Raw genomic sequence first — 7,121 nt, forward strand, 5'->3', positions numbered from 1 at the left:
TCCATGGTTCATTAGTACCACCAGAGAACAATGGGATGTCTAGGCTGGACAGACCTGGCCACACCCCTCATTGGATACAGCTCTCTGGACAGCTGGCCCTTCCACTTGTCTGTTAGGAGGTGGTGTGGATGGGATTCCCTCTCTCATTACCACCTTCTGCAGGGAGAGCTGGCCTTAAGGGCATGAGCAGTCCGTGCACCTCACCTGGGCACACAGTGAAGCTGGCCTTGATGGTAAAGGCATACTGGGAGAGCTGGCCCAGCTGACCAACTCACCTACTACCCCTGCCCAGATCCAGGGCTCTGAATTGACCTACCCTAAAATCTCTATCATCTTCTAATGGTTGGAATCATGAAATGGCCAGCCGTGCTATTCTAAAGCTGCAAGATCTCCATGACAGCACAGCAACAGGGTAACTGGAGGGAGTCCTAATGAGGATCCAACATTGGTGTTGTCATAGAAGCTACAGCTTCCACGATGACATGTTTTCTATTCTTTGTCTTGTTGTTGTTTGTATGTTATTTATTTTGTGGGAGATTGTAAGAGCAAAGGTCCGATATGAGGGGATGAGTGGGATTGGGCTACATGATGTAAAACAAGGAATCAAAAAAAAAGTAGTGGTTACATTTTCATTGCCAAAATATAAGAATAAACTTATAGCTATTAGTAAGGTAATGAGCTATGAAATTAATTCTTTCTAGTATTGCTTTGAAAATATAGCCCTAGGGTATTAAAAGAAATTCCAACTCCATCCCAAAGCATTGTTTAACTTGAAGTCTTCAGTCATCATCTACGGTCGGCTTAATGGTCACTCCTCTTCTTATCTGACCCTAACCAATTAAACGACAGTGTTTCTCAACTTTTCTGCCAAGGACAGTTTTTTTTCTCCTACTTCTGTGCACACAGGATTGGTCAAAACAATCTTGCCCAAGTCAGCCTTAACAGCACTATCTCTTTCTCCTGTTGACAGGGATCCTATGTTGACCATAAGCACTTCATTCTTAGACAGCTTTTGGACCTTTGCTGCTTTATATCCTTCAGTAAGTACACTCAGAAGACATCTAAGCAGGAAATAGGAAATTTCCAGTTCTGTGAATATTTCAGGTAAAGCTCCAGTGGCACCAAGTACTTTTCCCACCATTCTGTCAGCTCTGCACAAAGTGGGGTCGATCTTTGTTCTAACTCCAATGAGACCACCTGGGGCTGCATACTGAAGATCATTATGTTCAGCAAAAACTGACAAAATTTTGGAAAAGATTGGTTTACACATGAGTTTTCCTTCACTGTCTTTGGAGACAATACCAGGTCTGACTTCTATCTCCTGCCCTAAAGTCAAAAGTCCTTTTAGAATACTACCACCAGATATACCTCCCTTAAGTCATCTACTTCACAGCCAGGTTTATTGACATCAAATGACCTGATAACAATGAGATGGGGCTCTGAAGTGAAGTCTCTTGGGGGCACTGGTATTTTCTTCACTATGCACTCACAGACAACTTCAATATTGTACTTCAGCTGAGCAGAAATTGGAATAATTGGCAACCCTTCTGCTACTGTTCCTTGCACAAATGCGAGAATTTGCTCATATTGCTCCTTAGTCTGACTTTCTTTTACTAGATCAATTTTATTCTGTAAGATCAAAATATGCTTGAGTTTCATGATTTCTATGGCAGCCAGGTGTTCAGAAGTCTCGGGCTGAGGGCATGGTTCGTTAGCAGATATCAACAGAAGAGCTGTGTCCATCACTGCTGCACCATTCAGCATCATAGCCATCAAAGTATCATGGCCAGGACAGTCAACAGCCTGACAATTAGCCTGACTAATTTGATGTTCCCTTTGGTCCCTGGAATGTCTGTAGGAAACTCATCTGGTGTAGTACTCCCACATGATCTATAACATTCTGGTCTAGGACAACTTGGGTTATCAAGTTCATAAATCTTAGCATTAGCATATCCAATCTTGATGGTAATGTTTCTTTCTAGCTCATTTTTGAATTTGACAATGTGAACTCCAGAAATAGCTTTCAACACAGTTGACTTCCCATGAGCTACATGACCAATTGTACCAACATTAATTGTAGCTTGTCTGCTGATAACTTCATGTGAAAGTGGTGTCAACTTGGTAACATCCAATGTGGCAAAATCGTGTCGGGAAAGATGTGGCTGCCTGAGAGTCATTCCAACTTCACCTCCCAGCCATCTTGCTTAGAGAGAAAAGAAAAAATTGAAGAAATTTAAAAGACTAGTTATCTGTGGAGTTATTTTTTGACTTCTTTATATTATGGCAAGAACAATGTAAAGTGACATCCTCATGGGCAGCACTCTAACAACATTTAGTTGAAACCATGAAGACAATGCCAACAGATGAGAACAGAACACAAAAAGATCATTCTCTTGGCAGGAATCAGGTACATCAGACGCCTAATGTGTCTTCATCAACAAGATGATGGCTCCAACCTCAGTGGAGTCTTCTTCCTCATTAGAGCAAATAATCACTTCCCACTAGAGAACCAAAGGCTTCTCTGAATATACACATCACAGAACCATTGACCATGTAGGCTGATTCTTCATATGTTAGACACAGGTCTTTCCTTTGGTACTGTTCCTATAAACCTCCCAAATGCTACAGAATCTGGCAAGCAAATTATAAATGAAAACATGGAAGTCTCAGCGCAAGTATGGAAACAAGTAGTTTATTGATAGTAGAGTCTACAGCTTAGTGATCTTGATTTTTGTATAGTATGATCTAAGCAAAAATCGAGAGGAGGTAGATGAAAACACAAAAACATCAAATGGAGATTGGAGATGAATATGTGAACTTGCACCTTAACAACCAAGTGCTGAGGTCTAATGTCTTCCCACTGAGTTGGGATGAAACAAAAAGTAGCTATTTCCCTTTGTTTTTCTTCTCTCTGACACTTCAGTAAAATGAACAGTATCAATAAACACTAATTAAAGTATAACTTATCCCCACTACATCTTTATTGAGATTTGTGATAAAAGCCCATCAACTAACTCCTGTCATGCTGGCTGTCTCCTCATACATGCCTTAATTGTGTACTAGACTCTGCATCACAGCTTCCTGTAAGTTCTTTAATACATTTTTTTTTACCCTTAATTTTCTAATATGTCATCTATAACCAGGAAATACTGGGTAGAAAGATGGATTACTCTATACTCTCTGTGTCAGACACATCCCCACTTCTTACAACTTCTAATGCCATAGAGAAGCCAGACCAAGGGTTGATGAAGAATGACAGAGAGATGTGAATTAATAAGTCATATTTTCTTAGACTATAATCATGTTGGCAGAATTCTGTAATATCAGGTGAGATGGTTAAATTCTATCAACACATTTACATTTTAAAGACACCCACGAATGAAGAACTGAGTTAACTGAGTAGAAAGAATGATAGAAAATACTTCCTCCTCTTTACCTGTAGAAGCTTTACACAGTAAATCTCACACAACACATATGGCTAAGTGTAATTCATACTGTAGTTGGACTTCCTTTACTGATATGTAAAGGAATTTTCTCTTTATTTTGTGCCATCCAATTGTATAAACTAATTCTTCAAACTCTAACATATACCACTAAGAACCATCTTTAGCAGGCTATAGAAGCTGTGGGGACAAGTGGTCAGAATGCATGCAGATACTAGAGTGACGTTGTATCTGGCATACACAGTGAAACCTGGCTTGCAAAGAATTTCAGATGTTCATCTACATTCATTATTCTGTGTCCTAGTGACCAATGATTCTGGACCTTAAGTCATATATTCTCCCAGCCCGAAGAGATAGACAAAATCATGAAGAAAGAGCTAATCAACAGGAAAAGAAGCCTTAGGCCAAGGCTATTCTATTATCTATCCTAACTTAAAGAGTTTACAATTCTGTCCCTCAATTACATTTGCTCTTAACTACAATACCATCTGAAATCCATTCTTTCCATCTGAAATCCATTGTTTCAAATCTAAAACATATCCTTTAATGCTAAACAACTTAAGTTCAATTATGAGACTATAACTAGTCTTCAAATCCGTGAGAGATCTGAGAAGAAATTAAGTATTACCTTAATATATAGAAGCACAAAGACATAGTTTCCGAAACGTATACAATTTGTAGATACAGCTGGCTGGCTGCCTGGGCAATCCCTGACATTCTTTATAATACTGGAGCTTCTATCTTCAGCTTTCTGGCCCAGAATCATCTGACAGATCTTAGGTGAAGCAGGAATTATGAAGCACTAGCTTACCCTGTCATGGCAGAGCGTAGCAGACATCCATTTGTCCATTTTTGGGGAGCATTTTGTCTGTAAATGAAGTTAGGGCATTTCTTACCCAGTGACTAGCTTACCACAATTGAAGCAACTCGATGTGGAGATAATGATGCTTAATATCTTCCTTAAAGTAGGATGAGGGTACTGTCCGGAGTAGATGTGTCTCCTAGTCAAAAGATCTATTAATAATGAAATGATTCTAAATGCCATATTCTATGGATCCATGATGATTTTGAAGACTATCTATCATCTGTCTGTCTGTCTGTCTGTCTGTCTATCTATCTATCATCTATCTGAACTGTAAAGCCTTGACTTCTCTTAGATATTATTTGAATAATACTGAAAACACTTTATTGTAATTAAAACAGAGTCTAATATTACCATGAGTTTACTACCTGATCTTTATCTTGCATTACTTAATCATCCTAAACATTTTGCAATAGCAGCTATTTGAACTGTAAGGTCTAAGCTTTGCATTCTTAAATATGTTGTATAGGCACAATTCCTATTTAAGAGTAGCAAAATTAATTTTAATCTTTGTATCAATATACAAAGATTTATGCTAATGAAAACCTTAAAACCTTAAACCTATATCAATATATAAATTCTGTACCCATGTAAGAAAATGTAACTTCAATTTTACATCAAAATGTAAAGATTTCTACCAATGTAAGATTATGGCTATAAAATGTTTTGTTTAAGAGTAAATTTAGTAACCCCCTCTCCACCCATATACATAGTTTCATAAAATATTACTCTATTCCTCTTTTTTCTTATCACCCCCTTTCCTTTACCTAAGAAAAAGGATACAGAAGAGGAATGGAAAGATTAAAATTCCCATGTATAAGTGAGCTATTTTACTTTCCTCCATGTCCAAAATTATAACCATTTCTGAATTATCCCTCAAAATGGTAACATATCTGTAATTTACCCAAACCCAAGGAATCATGGTCATGACACTCTATAGTTTCTTCCTGCTGAGTTGAGGTGATGAATGTTTTTAAGGTATAAGGAGGGGTATAAAAATTGGAAAAGTTGGTTAGACTTAAGAAAGTTAGCTTTCACATTTGTTATCCAGTTTCTGTATACTTAGAAAGTTCAGGGCTTAACTGATGTCCTGATTGGAACCGTCTGAAAGGCTGGATGAACTGAGGTTATCAGGAAATTATGTACAATTGTTTGAGTCTGTTTTTTATATAATTATATTGGCTACTAAAAGGACTTCTTTAATTTCATTTTATTTTCTCCTCTTGTCTTACTGCTCTATCTAAAACTTCAACATTATATTGAAAAGGAGAGGAGACAGCATTTCTCTCATCTTTTTCCTGATGTTTGAGAGACTTCTTTAGGTATTTATCTATTTAGCATGGTGATGACTATAAGCATAATATACATAGCCTTTATTGATTTAGCATCACAGCTACTACTTTATTAAAAAACAATGTTGGGTTTTGTCAAAGATAAATGTAAATTCTATCTTGAATTAATATGTAAGATTATTTGCATTTATATATGTTGATCTTCCTCTAGATCTCTGGAATGAAGACAACTTGTTCAAGATGAATATCTTTTTGATAAGTCTCTGAATGATGAGAAATTTTAGAAATCCTATATCTTAGAGATCCAGGTCTCTAATTTTTGCTACTGTTGTGGTTGTCTAAATATCCATTTTTATTTTATAATATAATGACGTAGAGGTTTTATACACATTTTGGTTAATATTATCTTACTTTTATTGAAAATACAGCTTTGTTTTTATACAAAGTATCCTAATTATGGGTTCCCTTTCCTCTTCTCCCCGTTCCTTGCAAGATCCCTTACAATCTGGATCCTCCATTTTCCGTCTGTCTTTGAAAGTAAACAGGCTTCTAAGTGATAGCTATAAAATTAAATATCCTACGATAAAATTAAAAGCAAAATTTTTCTGCCTGGCAATGGGCAATGTAATGCCTTGTTGGTGATATTGTTTGTTAGTTTGCATAACTGAGGTTATCCTCAGAGATCTCTGGCCCAGCCTGGTGGGAGGGTTCAAGTGAAGGGGAAAAGGCACAAAAAAGGAGGGGGAAAGTGCCTCCACTGCCTCAGCTACTGCTGCAGCTGCAACCACCACAGCAGCCACTGCTGCTCTGGTACTGCTTCCCGAGCAGGCACTGTTGTTTGAGATGCTGCACTGGCTGTACTAAATCAAGCTGAGCCTAGCTGAGTCGGTGGAAGGATGGCTAGTAAGGGAGCATAATGCAAGGGAGCTTCTGGTGGTGAAAGCTTCAGGAGGGCATTCTTTTCCCAGGCAGTGTTAGATCTCTTGTGAGAGATGCTCTCAGATAATGGAGTAATTCTGACACACACACCTTTACTTATTTTGGATAGGATCTTGTACATAATTTTGGGGTGGGTTGGGTCTGACAGCAGGTGCTTCCTATTGGATTAGCCTGAGATGCCTCATCTACATGAGTAAGGACTTGTGTGTGTTGCTCCTATGTGACTGATGGTCACAATTCTCTCTCTGGGGTCTGTGGCTACATGACAGGGGCCTGGATTTAGGAGCAGATGAAGCTTCTTCAGTCCCTTCTGGGTTTCTGAGGCTTCAAGCCCTAAGTTTGATCTTACCAGGCTTCATCCCACACACCACCACCCAACAGCTGTTCTTATATCAATTGAGGCAGATCACATGGCAGTCCTATGTTCTTCCTAGCTTGATGCCTGGCTTGGAGCCAAAGCTCTTTTATGCAAGAACACATACAAACCCAACCCAATGCAACCCAATGCAACCCAATGCAACCCAATCCAGCCCAGCCCAACCCAACGCAACTCAACCCAACCCAACCCAACCCAACCCAACCCAA

The 7,121-nt window shown here is 38.6% G+C and overlaps 1 pseudogene; it reads right to left on the reverse strand.

Moving 5' to 3' along the window:
• Positions 1–779: 779 nt before the first annotated feature.
• LOC114615758 lies at positions 780–6,115 on the reverse strand (annotated as a pseudogene).
• Positions 6,116–7,121: the final 1,006 nt, after the last annotated feature.

This window comes from Grammomys surdaster, unplaced genomic scaffold, assembly GCF_004785775.1.
Source record: "Grammomys surdaster isolate TR1022 unplaced genomic scaffold, NIH_TR_1.0 140285, whole genome shotgun sequence".
Taxonomy (NCBI): domain Eukaryota; kingdom Metazoa; phylum Chordata; class Mammalia; order Rodentia; family Muridae; genus Grammomys; species Grammomys surdaster.